Source organism: Canis aureus, chromosome 18 (genome assembly GCF_053574225.1).
Source record: "Canis aureus isolate CA01 chromosome 18, VMU_Caureus_v.1.0, whole genome shotgun sequence".
Lineage (NCBI taxonomy): Eukaryota > Metazoa > Chordata > Mammalia > Carnivora > Canidae > Canis > Canis aureus.
The window spans coordinates 626,149-642,120 of NC_135628.1; the positions used below are offsets into that span (position 1 = coordinate 626,149).

At 41.2% G+C, this 15,972-nt stretch overlaps 1 protein-coding gene across 22 annotated transcripts in view; it reads left to right on the forward strand.

Annotated features, from left to right (window-relative positions):
• The window catches only part of CADPS2 (calcium dependent secretion activator 2), a 452,677-nt gene that overhangs the window by 217,507 nt on the left and 219,198 nt on the right, over positions 1-15,972 (forward strand). The window lies entirely within an intron of this gene.

Consider the following 15,972-nt stretch of genomic DNA (forward strand, 5'->3'; position numbering starts at 1 on the left):
ACAATGTGTACAAATAGTCTTGGCCTTGTTATTTCATTTTTCATGTCAGGGAAGACTTCGGTGGATGAAAAGACCAGATATATACCTCATAGAGAAAATTGTGGCTGCTCCTGAAGCAGTCATGGAGAATTCAGTTCTGGTGGGGTTTTCTGCGATGATTCTCCGCATAAGCTGGGCACAGGTGCAATAGTGGTACGATTAAAAAAAAAATGTATCCAAACAACTGGAAAAAAAACACAAAATAGTTTTATTCAGTCACTACAAAGCTTAACAGAAAACTTAAGTGCTCAAAATAGATGTTTAATGAATAAAAACACACCTGTTACCCATTAACAAATATTTGCCTAAAGAAAGTTCTACTTTGTCACTGTTGGCTGAGACTGATTGGCTAAGAAACGAATAGTGGTCCCAAGTAAGCACACTTAAGATAGATGCGCGTGTTGATCAGCTGTGACAGTTCTGGTATGAAGACACCCGTTTGCTTTAGAGTCTTAACCACTATAAACATGCTAAAGTCACAGAGGATATTAGCCAGAGGTGATGTCATCTCTTAAAATATAGAAGTGGCTTTCAGACTCAGGTGACCATCTTTTTAACAGTAACCCCCCCACCCCTCTCCTTGAGTTGGCTGCATTATCCATAGAAATTGTTCATCCATAAATATGACAAATTCTGTGTATGTTTGTGTGGCTGACAGTCTGGTGTAGAAGTTTGCATGTGACACTTGTGCAGTTGCCCCATGGGGCCGTGATTCAAGGAGCACCGTTCCTGATCCGACCTGGTTCACCTCCTACAGTGAACACAGCAGGATATACTTGGGAGCTTGGTCATCCAAACACTGTGGCTCTCTGCGTGGTCCTTTGAGGACTGTTTAGAATAAAGCCTATGCTGTTGTTTATTTAATGATTTCAAGCTCTGCTAAGCGCTACGCGGGTGCTGGGGTGGAGATGATGCCTAAGATCAGACATAGCTATGGCGAATGGCACCTGTCGTCGGAAGCAGGGGAGACAGGCATTAATAGCAAAGCACCTAGGAACATACGTCATTACAAACTGGGTGACTGCTTTGAAAGAAACGAGTATAATCCCTATGCAAGTAGGTCACAATCTACCTGATTTGGGGGATTGTCCTGTGGAGCAGGTGGGGACGGGTAAGGAAGTCTTTCTGAGCAAGTGGCCCTTGAGCTTTCAACAGAAAGATGCGTTGTTGCCGGACAAGGGTGGGGCACGTGGGACAGCGAGGGATCCGTCCTACTCAGGAAGAACAGGCAGGTGGCTGCTCTATGGCCAGGTGTGTGTCTTGACTCTCTGGTCCTTCCAGTCACCTCATCTGCAGAGCCATTCTTTGCTTTTTTTGTTTGTTTAATCTCCACCTTTTAAAAGTAAGACTGTTGATGACCCTTATAGCCCAAGGACAGAGTAAGTGAAGGAAAAACAAATGAGAAAGCTCAAGTGTCTTCCTCTGGCTACCAGACTAAACGGGGGAGAAGAGAGCTGCCAGGTGGAGTCTTGAATCTTAAGAGAGCTTAAATTCTTCTCAAGACTGGACTTTCTGCAAACATACTGAAGCCCCTCCTCCAGTATGAGGTTCTCAGAGTAGCCAAGATAAGCACCAGCTGCATACAACCTATAAAATGCGGTAAGGATGGATCGTCAGTTCTTTGGTTTCAGAGTTTCTTCCAAAGATAACCTCTGGGGATTTTATATTTAGGAATTCCAAATATATTTGGCACAGTATTCTCCAAAATGCAGCGTCTTACCTTAAGATTAGGGCACCATGACTATGCAAAGTAGCAGTGCTTTATATCCGCGGATAAAGCATCCGTAAAGCCAAAACATGTGTTTGCCCTGTTTGCTGCAGCGGATTGGGCAGCGATGGCCTTCCCAGCAGTCAGCGTCAGCAGAAGCTGAATCGCCGTGTGCCTAGAACCGGGAGTGTTTGACGACCTCTGTCCTGTCGTACTCGATGTTTGCTACTTCCCATGGAAAAGAGAATATACGATCACTCACAGGACTTCTTTCCCTTCGGGGAGCTGGTATGGGAAGGTGATCGGGAATTGGTCACTGGGAACTCCATCCTGACTTCAGGAGGACGGGGTGCGCACGTGCATGGAGAGTAAGCACTTGTGTGTAGGCCTCCTAGTTTTCCAGGCAGCCGGGTAATTCCTTATGGATGTCGCTCATTCTTCCGAATCCTTAACGTCAGGTGGGCCTCATTACTATTCCTGTGTTCTACATAAGAAAACGGATTCTTAAAAAATACTAACCAGCATATGTAATTAGAGCAACTGCTGAGCGGAGAGCCAGGGTGGAGACCCAGGCGTCCTCAGTGCTCCTGCACAGTCAGAACTGCAGTGTGTGCGGGTCGATCCAGGGCCACGGGGGCCGCAGTGAAGGATGCGCTGCTTCCACAGCTGTGGGTAAACTCGGTAGCTGCTGAGACCAATCCTGAAGGTGGAAAAGTGATGCGGAGAGTCTGCCCTCTTGAGGCAGGACGCTGCCGCCTTCCTCAGTGACAGATGGTGTGTGCGACGTGCCTGCCCATCCCTTCCCTACGGGCCCTGGCCCAGGCTGCAGCCTGTTCCCTCATCTGCCTGTGCTCCACCTGCAGCCCCGTGATGAGCACGTGCCAGGTGCTTATGGTAGGTCAGAGCCAGAGGTTGCACACGTGAGGACAGGAGCTAGAGAGTGTCGTCATGTAAAGGTCCCCTCAGTTGCCTGCTAGGTTGGTGTTGGAGGAACCCAAACCGACGCAGCAGTTTCCGGGCCCGTGGAACCCCAGCAGGCTGTGTTCCCGTATTAACTCATGAGCACCGGAGTCAGTTCCTAAAATATCGGTGTGAATGTCCTTAGCTGTCAAAGGCATGTCTGCGTTACGTTTCTGTTCTAGGGTCGTCCCAAAGGCCCGTTGCTGACCATCAGAAACCTGCAAGTGGGGATTTCTTTTCCCGAATAACATGGGGCTGGGCATCAAAGGATCCTGGGGCAGCGACTACGTAGCTCGTGGTCCCCGCGTCCCCGGGTGCTGTCCCCGCGGCCCCCTGCTCGGCCCCGGGCGCTGCATGCCCTGGTGTCTGCCTGCCTCTGCCCCCTGCATCCTGCCCTTCTTGAGCACAGCGTGCGTTTTGCCATCTTCTCAACCCCCCAGGAATTGTGCCCTTGGGAGATCTCAGGTATTCGTGTAATTCAGATACTTTGTTCCTCCGAAGCTCCTCCTGTGCAGTTGAAAAGTTTTTTATTTCTCCCAAAGAGACAACGTTTTATCTGCAGAGAGCGCCCGGGAGGACCATTCCTGGGAGACACGGAGTAACCCGGGTAGATAATTCAGGCGGGCTTTCTCTCTTTAAAGCCCCCGTGTACAGCCATACGGACCCCGAGGGGGAGCGGGGAGCACTTGCTTTCAGGCGCCAGCCAGTAGGAAGCGATGACTGACATCAGAGCACCTCGCGAGTCCAAGGTGTTCATAGAGAAAATGTAGAGGAAAGCATTTTCGCACCCGTACATCTGGCCCCCGAGAGCATGAACCTGCCTTAAAGTTCTGTCAAATTAGAGATTGACTATTGGGATGTATCTGGTAAAAATCAATACTAGTAACATGGATGTTCCGATTTACTAGCAGCACCATGCTCTACTGATTCGTCACAATAGCTTGAAATCCTATATTTTAAATTTCCTTAGGACATTTTATCTTGGAAGGAGAATGCATTATTTTCACAGTTGAAAGGCTTTTTTTTCCAGTTCATATAACACAATCACATTTTACTTTGTATCAAAAAAACAAACCAAAACAGGAACAAACCACACTAATGTTCTATTACTTCAAAGTTGAGGGTATAACCCCAGGATGGACATACAGTGATACGTGTGTGGAGGTGATTGATTATTGGTTTATGCAGTGTAGTTCTCCTTTCTGCACCAGTGCATTTTAGGATTTGAACCTCTCTGTAGAGATGTGTTGCATTACTTCATGCTCTAGAGCTACATTAATGGAGCTTCCATCAGTTTTGTGTTTCTCTAAGTTCTTTAAAATCTCAGTTTCCATCTTATAAAAAGTTACATTTTCTGTGCTGCCTTGACCAAGTAAAATGGTAATGCAAGATATGACAAATGGTTCTCTTTAAAATTCGATGCTTCAAGCTAAGATCTTTGAACCACCCCTCCATGAATGAGAGAAAGGAAAATGCTTAGGAGGGATTATATCTTCTATTTTTTCTGAAACCCGATTTTGAGCTAACATGCCTGCTAGACTTTCCCAGAAGAAAATGGTATAAGTGTAATATGATTACTCTGGATATGGAGGTTTAATGGCATGAATACTTCACAAATGAAATACAGACCTTGAAGGATAATTGTATCCTGTTATTCTTGAGGCTTTAGTGATCCTGAAAGCAGCGACATGGGAGCTGTCTCCTTGCAGGGAAGTGGAAATGTCCAAGACCCAGGAAGGGACGGTGGAGGTGGGGCCCCCGGGATCTCTCTTGTGTTGTGAAAGTGACCAGTGCCCACCGCAAGCCATCCCCAGGTGTCCTTGTGCCTTCAAGTGAAAAATGTCATCTCAGGATTTCTCCTTCTGCCGTGTTGACAAGATAACTTTGTATTGTCTTTCCATCATAATCAAAAGTTTTGGGGCTCCAGGGGGCTCAGCAGTGGAGCGTCTGCCTTCGGCCCAGGGCGTGACCCCTGGTCCTGGGATCGAGTCCCACGTTGCTTCCTGCATGGAGCCTGCTCCTCCCTCTGCCTGTGTCTCTGTCTCTCTCTCTCTGGGTCTCTCATGAATAAATAAATAAAAATCTAAAAAAAAAAAAAAAAGTTTTAATGGGCCAGTTTTGAAAGATCATCCCAGAAGTCAAGTAATCAAACTTAGTTTAACTGTAAAGGATACTTTCTAGTCCTGTTAAAATTTGCTTCATGTCAGCATTTTAGATTGAATTATTTTGTAAAGGAAGATGGCAGGTAATGTGCAAAACTCTTAGGATTTATTTAGGGTAACACTGAGGTTATAAGGTTGGCCCCTTACTAAGCCTCCCTCCTTTCCTCCAGCTCTCTCCCCGTCTCCTCACCATCCTCTCTCCTCTTCCTTTTGCTCTCCTCTCTCTCTAGTTTCTTATACTCTCTGGATTCCAGTGTTGCCTTTTCGTGAAGCTCATTAGACTTCCCTGTTGCAGACTACCCGTTCTTCTCCGGGATGTGTCGCTCTGCTGGGCGGTGGAGCCAGAGGCCCTGGCACGGCGCCGGCACCCTCATCCCGTGCGCTTCCCGCAGGACAGGTGCGGGCCGTTGGGGCGGGCGCCAGGCTCATCGCCTGCATCCGGGCCTCGGGCCTCGACGGTTGGTGAAGGGGTAGGATGAAGTGAAGGCGGGGCCACGGCCTGGGCTGTGCCTGTCGGGAGCGGCCGTTGAGTCCAGCTCTGGCTCCAGTGTCTGCCCCATTTCGCCTCTGTACTCTGCTGGGGGCAGCCACTCTGGAACTGGGTCACAATTTTCTTTTCCTTCTTATTTTTATTTTTCTTAATCCATCTGTGTCCCGCCTCGCCACACACACTCCTCCGCAGGAGACTGTTGAGAGCAGTGATACATCGGGGTAGTTGATGTCCTGGGGGTGGTCGTGGTGCCGCTGTACAGATTGGTTCCTTTTGTTGAAAGAACAGAATACTTTGTCTTAAATAACAGTGTCCTTTGTCAGGTAAACGTCAGCTTCGTGGCCTAAAAGGCCGCGTCGTGATTTCATTCTTTAGCATAGCGATACTGCCCTGGATATATTCCTAACCTCTTGTGCGGTTCAAATTCGATACCAAATTGAAATTTCAAAGATGTTTAAAGAATGTCAACAACAGTAATAGCAATAAGTAAAGCATTTGTTATAAACGTTATTGATCACCTAACTTAAAATTTCATTAAATGTATAGGATATTTGTTGAATGATATATTCAGTGTATTTTTAAGGGAAGTTTAAGTCTGTCCTACAGATTATTAAAATTGAAAGTGAAGGATGTTTGTTCACAATAAAATTCTCAAATCCTAACATACTTGGATTTTATATTAAAATGAATTATTTTAGAATTTGGACTTTTAGTAGAACAGGGCTGTTTGTGCTGCATTTTATTTCCATAGGCATTCATCTTATGAATCAACTTTTAAAATAGTATATTCTTTTATATTTAAGAATACTTTAATTTTTTTTTAAAGATTTTACCTATTTATTTGACAGAGGTTGGAGTGGCAGGGAGAGGGAGAAGCAGACTCCCCTCTGAGCAGTGAGCCCAACCTGGGGCCCCATGCCAGGACCCCGGGATCACCTGAGTCGAAGGCAGACGCTTCACCGACTGAGCCACCCAGGAACCCCAAGAATAGTTTAAAATCTTGAGCTGTCTTAGAATTCTGTCCTTGGCGGTTTCTTTTTTCTTTTTAAGAGAGATCATGCATGATTTGAGGGTGGCAGTTGAGAGGGGCCAGGGCAGAGAGAGACAGGGGAGGGCAATTATCCCACTCAGGCTCCACGCCCAGTGCAGAGCCAGATGCAGGGCTGAGCTCATGGCCCTGAGATCAAGGTGATGTCTTTGCAGCACTTTTACAATAGTTAAAATTGGAAACAGCCTTAGGGTCCATCAGCAGAAGAGCCCTACAAGGAGGGGTTGCTTTAGAGTCTTAAAACTGTGTACGGTCCACTGGTAAGTAAAGAAGATCACTATGGCGTGTTATGTAATAGAGCACAAGTGAGCAATGTGAATATCCTGTGTATTTAACGACAAAAAGCCTATGTTTAGGTGCACACGTGCCCATCTGGCTAGAGATACATACGCAGGCCTGGATTTGTGAGATACGAACTCCTCCCATCTCCAGTTCTTAAGGGACACCCTTCATAGGGACACGCATTCCTGTAGTTCCTCCTGTCACCTGTTAGTGACTCTCAAATCCGAATCTTTATTTGCAGCCTTGTTGCTAAAGTCCAGATGAATTTCCAGCAGCTTGTTGGAATCGGACACTTGAGTTTTCAAATAAGTCCCTTCGCCTCTTGTAGTTTTGACCGCGGTAAATGATGCCACCAGCCGTCCACACTTCCGCAGAAACACAGTCAAATCTTCACCTTTCTATCCTTATTCTTTGGCTTAAGTCCACCAGTAATTGATAAACCTGATATAGCGGGCCCTGGGAAATGATGCAGAAATGTCAAAGTTTTTAAATACCAAAATCTGCTCTTCTAAAAGTGTCTTCTGCTTGGAGCTTTCCATAAAACTGTCTTCATTGTCCATATTCATCAGAAATGCTGTATTTAAAAGAATTTGTTCAGCACTTAATATTTTAGAAGGCTTTCATTGTTTATTTAACTTTTACTTATATAATAGACTCTTAGTCATTCTTTAAAAATTCTCAATTTTAAATTATTCCATTAAAAAGAGATAGCCCTGTATATTTATACTAATGGGGTCTTGCACTTACTTTGTGTATTTTGCGAGTCCTTTGAAGGTACCTGTTTTACATACATGCCGGTTTCACAGTAGTTTCAGTGTATTTCTGACAGTTGTGAGCAGGACAATGGCAGAAACCAACAGATACAAGCAAGGGTTACAGCTTGCTTTTTTTTTTTTTCTAAACATTTTATTTATTCATGAGAGACACACAGAGAAAGGCAGAGACACAGGCAGAGGGAGAAGCAGGCTCCCTGCCCGGAACCTGACATGGGACTTGATCCCAGGACCCCGGGGTCACGTCCTGAGCCCCCGAGGCTCCCCGGACACAGCTTTCTTGATGGAACCAAAGCACACCTGCCTGTAGCTGCATGAGCAGGGCCACAGCTCAGGTGATGGTGGTGACGCTCCTGAGGATACAAGCATCAGGCTTTTCTGACCAACCCACTGCACTCCATTGTGCGGCATTTCTATTCCCTCTTGGTCCCTCTTAAGGAGCTGGTGAGGAGTGGCCATCTACCCTGTCACCAAATAGGAGTAATTAAAACTGTCTCAAAGCAGTCCTGACAGTTTATGATGAATTATATGAATCCAAATTAGTTTGGGGGGCAAATCTCCTACGGGACAGCAGGAGGAGACCTCAGACCTATGTGAGATTGATTGCAGTAGACGTGGGAAGATTTTCTACTTCTTAAGTAAATAGCTAAATCAGTGCTACTTCAAATATATGATGTTTGAATGTTTAAGTTATGAGCCTAAACTTTAAGGAGGCAAATATTCTTAGATAAATGTCACATCATTTAATCTTAAAATGCCTGCTTTAAAAATGATAATCTGTGGTTAGATTGTGTTTTTCATACTGCAGTTATTTGAAGAATTTTATTTGTTTTAACCCTGTATTTAGATGTTTTCTTAAAAAGATTTATTTATTTGGGAGACAGAGATAAAGAGCACAAGCAGGAGGGGCAGAGGAAGAGAGAGAGAACGCCAAGCAGACTTCCCGCTGAGCACAGAGCTGGACAAGCGGCTCAGTCTCACGACCCTGAGATCACAGCCTGCACTGAAACCAAGAGTTGGATGCTTAACCCCCTGGGCCACGCAGGCGCCCCTCTAGTTAGATGTTTATTTCATGTTTTCCGTTAAAAAACAAGTGAGGTATTTGGAATTAGAAATCATTGTTGATTATTTTAATAACTCGGTTTTTGTAATAGAATTGTAATTTGGTGAGGAAAACATCACTTAAAAGCAATCACTGGATTGGAAATGAGGCAAAACTATAATTTGTAGAAAGAGTTTATAACTGTAGTGTATGCCAGCCATTGTCAGACAGTATTAAGGATGCAGATTCCTTAGAATTCCAAAATATAAAATCCTACGAAATAGCTTTAACACAGAATGTGTAGAAACTACATAGTAGAAGGAAAAAGGACTTTATGAAAAAAAAAATGTGTATATATATATATATATTAGAATAGATTTACTAAATGGAGAGAACTCCCTTTTACTGAATAGAAATAAAGTTGGAAATGTTTGTTTCCTTCTTGTTCTAACTGGTATCCTAACATCTCATAAAACCACAAGAATTCAAACATTTTACCACAGCTCAGGACATCAATCTTTAGGACAAAGTTCATCACCAAACCCCAGTTTTTGTGATAATACTGTAAATATATTTGACTTCTAAACCAAATGAGATCAGGATAGATGAAAAATTAAGGGAGAAGGCCATCCAGCATCACTATTAAGTCTTAGACAACTTGAAGGTTTGAACCATAGAAATATGTTGAAGAACTAAAGATTAGTATTTAGATAATCTTTAGTTAAGTAAAGACTCTTTAAGCAGGTGTCACAATCAAACTATAAATCAAAGTGCTAGAACTTGGCTATCTAATATTTTAGAACTATACATTTTTTTAAAAGCCATGAAAAGAGTTAAATAGAAAATAACCAGCTGCAACAATATTTGCCATACATGGTATCAGAAACAGTAAATCGTTATCTTATAATGATTTTTTTTAATCAAAAGGAAGCCTACTAGATAGCCTAATGTAATAGATAAATGGGCAACAATAAAGCAAGTCATAAAAGAAATTCAGATGACTCATAAAAGAGAAAATGCTCAGTCTCAGAAGTAATTTTTAAAAGTGCAGTTCATAACCCTGTTCAATTTTGTGTGATTGGATTTATTATTTATAATTATGAGTGTATAGGTCTCTCTCTTCTACCAGTCTGAGCTCATCTACAACAGGATCTATGATCTTGATTTTTTATTATTATTTTTTTAATGCCTGAGCTTTCCCAATGCCAGTCACACAGCTGGATGGATAAAAAGATAGAGAGAGAACATAATTGTGAAGTTACATATACCCTGTTCTTCAGGGCCAGCCATAGGTAGGGAGTGTAGGTTGAGCCTATTTTTAAGTTTTCGTTTCTGTCATCATGTGTGCATTATATGTTTATAATAATAATTTTGAATCAAGGAATTTGGATGATTTTGATAACTATTGCACTGTTGATGATTTTCAACATAATTGGAAACAAATATGCTAGTAAGTTCTGAAAATCCCTTTAGGTTACATTTTAAATCTACTTCCGTAGACACTCTGAGAGGCATGTCAGGAACAGAGGGCAGGCTTCAGAGGAGTATGTCATGGTGCATAATCAAGTTACTTGCTGTCTATCATCTATTAGAATATAAGTTCCATGAAAACAGAGACTTTGGCTGCTGATTCTAGGATATTATCTGGCACATACGACGTATTCAGGTTTTGTGAAAGAATATGAGGCCCAGACTGTTTGGTGTCCCCACCGCACCCCACAATACATCCCACCTGGCCTTGTATCAGCTTCTTGGCCTCGCTTTCAGTACCAGAAAAACACTCCACTGTGTGCCACATAATTGACATGATCTTCCCCTCGTGTTGGATACTCCGGTTGCTTACTTCTGCTGCCGTATATGATGCTGCAGTGAGCACGTTCCCCCCACCTGTAGTCTTTTCAGTGTTCACGACTATTTTATTAGGGGAGATTCCTAGAAAATAGCCTTACTGGGTTAATGGACATGTGCATGTATTTTGACTCATGGTACGAATTTCCAGTATACTTGATTTAATACCAAATACATAATTAATGCCCGTTATTTCAGTCAGTGTGTGAGCTACTTTGTGTTTTCATAGCCAGGAAGTCCTGCTGTCCTCATAAAGGTGCTTTGTAGGGATTTTATTCTTTTGAAGGTTTCCATTCGAAGTCTGAATCCTCATAAATAATACATTAATAGAAGTAGAAAAAGGCAATGTATTTTGAGTCAAAGCAAATTGACAGCAAGGGTAATATATTCTTCTATCACATAATACAGAGAAAATAGTAGGAAGATAATAACTGGTATTAATTCTTGAAAGTGTTTAAACATGCCAGTTAAGTAGAAAACAAGGAAATATCTTGGTGAATATTGAAAATACTCACCTATTACCTTCTTCCCTCCTTTTCTGCCTTTTTGGGGAGTGGGGTGGGAGGGAGGACTTCTGTCTTTAATTCATTTATTGAAGAATTCACAAGCATTTTCTAACTGTATATAGCTTTTAGTTTTTATAAGAGAAATTATCATGGGGGTGCCAGTTTGTTTGTATTCTGGAATGTTGGGGTTTATGAGGATTATTAAGAACCACTGTATTTACATTAATTCACCCCTTTAAAATTGTACATTTTTACCAAATATCATGAAGGTTTAGTCCCCTGGCTGTTGTAGTTCAGATCTGCTGGTCCCCTTGTGCCCCTGCTTCTCCCTGCCGGCAAGCATGTTGTTTATTCAAGTCTCTCTCCTTTCGCAGGAGCTGCCCGTTAGCACTCCTCGCCCTTGACTCAGGAGGACCTAGGCCTTGGTAGGCAGACAGATTCCTGTGGATTGCCTACCAAGGCCTGTGATACTCCTGTATCCTGCCTTCCTTGCCTTAGGCTTTAGGAACAGATAATCTGGGTTGCTTTCCAAGTTCTAAATTACTAACAGCTTCCTACAAACTTCCTCTAGCTCTCCGTTTTCTTATCAATTACTGGCTATACTCTGTAATATGTTGATTAGGTTTCTTGTGTGACTTCTCTAAGCATGTTTTCTATGTTATTACCATTCCTAGCCTAGTGTTGTCTACTTTTACACAAGTCTAATGGTAGAGAAGTAATCATGGACTTCAGATTATAAAAGATAAATGGTTCATACTCAAAGGCCATGGTTGCTATTAAACATTTTGGTATCACCAAATAGGATACCAAAAGTTGACAAAAATATGAAAGGAAATTGTCAAAATCCCTATCTTGATGGGGGATTATAATACTTCGACCTTGCTGTGTAAAGGATACCAAAACATCAGTACTGATAAAATAGACTTAAGTAGCACAGTTAACATGCTCAATCTAATGGCCATGTATACAACAATTAAGAATACTTTTTATTTCCACATACTCATGCAAGAGCTAAACACACACATAAACACATAGAGGGCAATATGTCTTGGAATATATGAAAGGTAGTTTCCGTTATTTCAGGAGATTAGTATCCTGCAAGTTCTGTTATCTAACCTAATGTACTAAGTATAGAACTTACTTGGAAAAAGTAAAACTTCATTTATAAATTCTAAAAACACACCTGTAAACATCTAAACAATGAGAAAAATTATATAAATTTGTGGGACACTGTACTCAAAGTGGTCTTAGGGAAATCTATAGCCCAAAACGCTTACAATGCTGAGCTTGAATGCTTACAACAAAAGGCTTGAAATTAATGAGCCATGAATTCAAGTTAAAAATGTAGAACAACAGCAGAATTAACACGGTTGAATTAGGATGAAGTAACAAAGAGTTTAATGAAATAGAAAACAAGCATGCAATGGAGAAGATCATCAACGTCGAGCAACAGTAACTTGAAAAGAACAAAAGGCCTATATCAAAGTTAGACATGTAAAACCAATATTAGGAGTGAAAGAGATATATAACCACAGATGCCATAGATGTAAAAGATAAGAGGTATTTTGTGACTTTGTGCAAATACTTTTGAAAAACTTAGATGAAATTAGTATTTTTCGAGTATTATATCAAAATCGGTTCTCATTGAAAACCAGAGTAGTTTTATAACTAGAACCAGTGAAGAAATAGAATCAGTAGCAATCTTCCCATGAAGAAACACTGGGCCCAAACAGCTTAATGGATAAATTCCAAGAACAGATCATTCTCATTTTTAAAAAAACTCTTCCAGATAATAAAAATGTGGCACTGTTTAACTCATTCAATAAGGCTATATAACAAAAATAGGACAATACAGGAATGTAAATCCATACACACACAAGTAAATCTGCAGGCCAGTCTCAATCAGGAATATTGATACAGAGTGCAAACTACAGGAGCCTAAGTCTGTGGGTTTTTTTTGTTTGTTTGTTTGTTTGTTTTTTAAGGAAGGAAATTAGACTTATCTCTGAAAAGCAAGAAAATGGATCAGTATAAACCACTGCAATTACTGATCATCTCAGTAAGTATAGGAAAAAAGTTTAGTAGAGCATTCATTTCTGGATTACAGGTAGGTGGGCTGTGTCTATGATTTGATGTATATTCCTATGATATATAGGATATCTATGATATGTCTAAGACCGTCCTTAAAATGTACCTCCATCTGTGATAGGAAATCTAGGACATAACTGATCTACCATGATATACCATGATATGTATCACATATCTGACACGTGTATAAAACACAGATTTTCATTTATTTGTGGATATTTAATGAACTAAGAAGAGCATTTCCTTTCCCTATTAAAGACCAACTCTAAGACACCTGGAGCAGTGGTCGTCTGTAGAGGTAAAATGCTAAAGAAAAAAAATTAATTAAAAAAATCCACTTAAAGAAAAATGAATTTAAGACCATTATTAATATAGAACCCAGGATCCTAGCACCCTGGTGGTAGTGCAGTCTTGGGATGAGAGGAAGACATGACCAGGGCAGGTCACAAAGATGACTCTTCTGATGTGCTGGCATATTCTCCATCTTAACCTCAGTAGTGGGAATGCTGATTTTTATTCTTTAATTGAGCATCTTATTTTTAGGCACTTAATGTATAATTTACATAATAAAGTGTTTCTAATGAGTCAGTGAGAGATGGCTAGTGAATGAAGACTGGAGGTATAAGCGTGGAAAACTATTCCTTTCTTCCAGTGTCTTTGGTTGCTCTTATAATTGACATAAGACAGATTAACAGGAGAAAAACAAATTTAAATTTATATGAAATATGAGTGTCAAAGAAATGACCAAAGCAGACAGCTTTTATATTTCTTAGACAAACTATACATTTGTGAAGAGTCGACAAAGAAGTTTGGACCCTGGGGTTATTAGTAAGTAAAGCAGTGACAAGATTTGTCCCTATTTCTGGTAATAAGGATGTTTCCTACCTTCCAGTATGAGTGGCCGGGGAGGGTACCTTTCCTGTGGGAGACGGATTTCCTGCTTTTCAGGGGCACAAAAGAAGGGTGAGAGTACCTCGTTGCACCTGCCTTATCTTAAGTAACTTTAATCCAAGATAATGTACCAAAATGGCATATATTGGAATAGCCTGTCCTGAACCATCCAAGAAGAGTTGTTGAAGATGTGTGTTCATGAAGGATCGGAGGGGTCGAAGGCAGTTTTCTAGGAGTTCACCGCCTCACGAGTGAGCACAGTTCTTCTCAAATGCACTGTTGTTTGTCTCATTCAGACAGCAGTGCCTCTGCCTTCACACACCATCCGTGCTCAGGGGCCACGCTAATCTTGTCTGTATTAGTGTATGTGCTGCTGCGGCGAGCGCACATTTCCCTTCTTGTGAAGTGGCGGGGAGGTGGGGGTGGAGGATGAAACTCGCCAAGTCCCCAGTGACAGCTAATGTGGTCATCAGTATTTTTCTCTTTGGAGAACCATGTATTGTTGTAGATGGGGAATTACGAACAATCGTAGAAAACAGTTTAAGGGCTTTGGAGGGATTTTTGACATTACAGGGGGGAAAAAAACCCAAATGAATTTTTACAAAGAGAATTAGTTTAAAAGATAAGCGAATTCTACGTGAACCTATTTGGCTCTGTACATAGCTACTATAGATCTTTGATTTGATTTTTTTTTAATATTTTATTTATTCATGAGAGACAGAGAGAGGCAGAGACACACAGGCAGAGGGAGAAGCAGGCTCCATGGAGGGAGCCCGACGTGGGACTCAATCTCGGGTCTCTAGGACCACACCCTGGGCCGAAGGCGGCGTTAAACCACTGAGCCACCCGGGCTGCCCCGAGATCTTTGATTTTAGTTGTAAGAAAATGTCTCAAAGGATTAGTTTTCCAAATTTAATCCTATGACACCAAATAAAGATGATATGTCATGGGAATCTACTCCGGAGTTGTCATCTGGACGGCCTTGACCATTCAAGGCTGAAGATCCCACACATTAAGTTGAGAATTTTTCTCCCTTATTTTGGTTCTGAATCCATTTCATTGTTAGTCTTATTTTAGCTCTACTTTATCTCAGCAATCTTAATTCTAGGAAATGGCAAAAATTATTTGGTAACCACTTTCTACAAGTCTAAAATAAAAATTAAGCTGCTTTTCCATCCTAATTGAATATCTCTTTTCCCTCTAGTGTATGACTTTAATTTCAGGGGAACAGACTGCATCCGGATACTAGTTTCTTTGGTCATTGAAATGGCCTCTGCTTTACTATACACACACTATGGTGTTACCACTGCTGTGGTCGGAGAGGAAGACCTCACAGTTACTCAGTTTTTATTAGACTTTCTCCATTTTTTTTTTTCATTTCCCAAGCTTTCTGAATATGGTTTATAAGACAAAGTTTAGATAATCCCTTCCAAAGAGTAAGTTTGGGTTTTTTAAAAACAATTTCAGAAAATCAGTATTTTTATATGGCAAGTTATTTGTAGCAGGAATTTTGTTAAATCTCACTTTCATGTGTTTTTCTCAAAGGCATTTCCTTCCTGCTGTGCTGCATCTCATGCCTGTGATCTCAGAGTTATGAGAAATATTGATAAGATTCTTTAATATCAGGTGTGCACCAGTTGAGTTTGTAAATATGCTGGGATGAATTGGTGTGTGGTAAAGCTGAGATGCTACTAATTAAGAGATAAGCCAAGAAAAATGTTATTTTGTTATAATGATTTGAAAAGCCAGATGTCGACAGACTTACTGCATTCCTAGGAGAGTGTATTGGGAAATTAACTGTAAAACGTTCATATTTTTATAATGATTATTTCTTTCCTTTTGACAGAAGCTTTAAAAAATCATATAAAGTAATAGACTTGAGATAATTACCTCCACTTTTAAAAATATAAAACATCTAGTAAAGACTTTCCAAGAAGTGATGGGAAAGTGTTTAGCATCCCCCCCAAAAAAAAATAGTTTTCTGCAAAACTATCTCCTATAAACAAAGTTTTAGCGATTTCCCTCTAGGCATCTGTAAAAATGGAGTTATATTTTGTATTTGAATGAATAATAGGTTTCAGTGGCTACTTATAGAAGGCTTTACCTTAACCTAAATTCTCACTGCACAGTCTTTT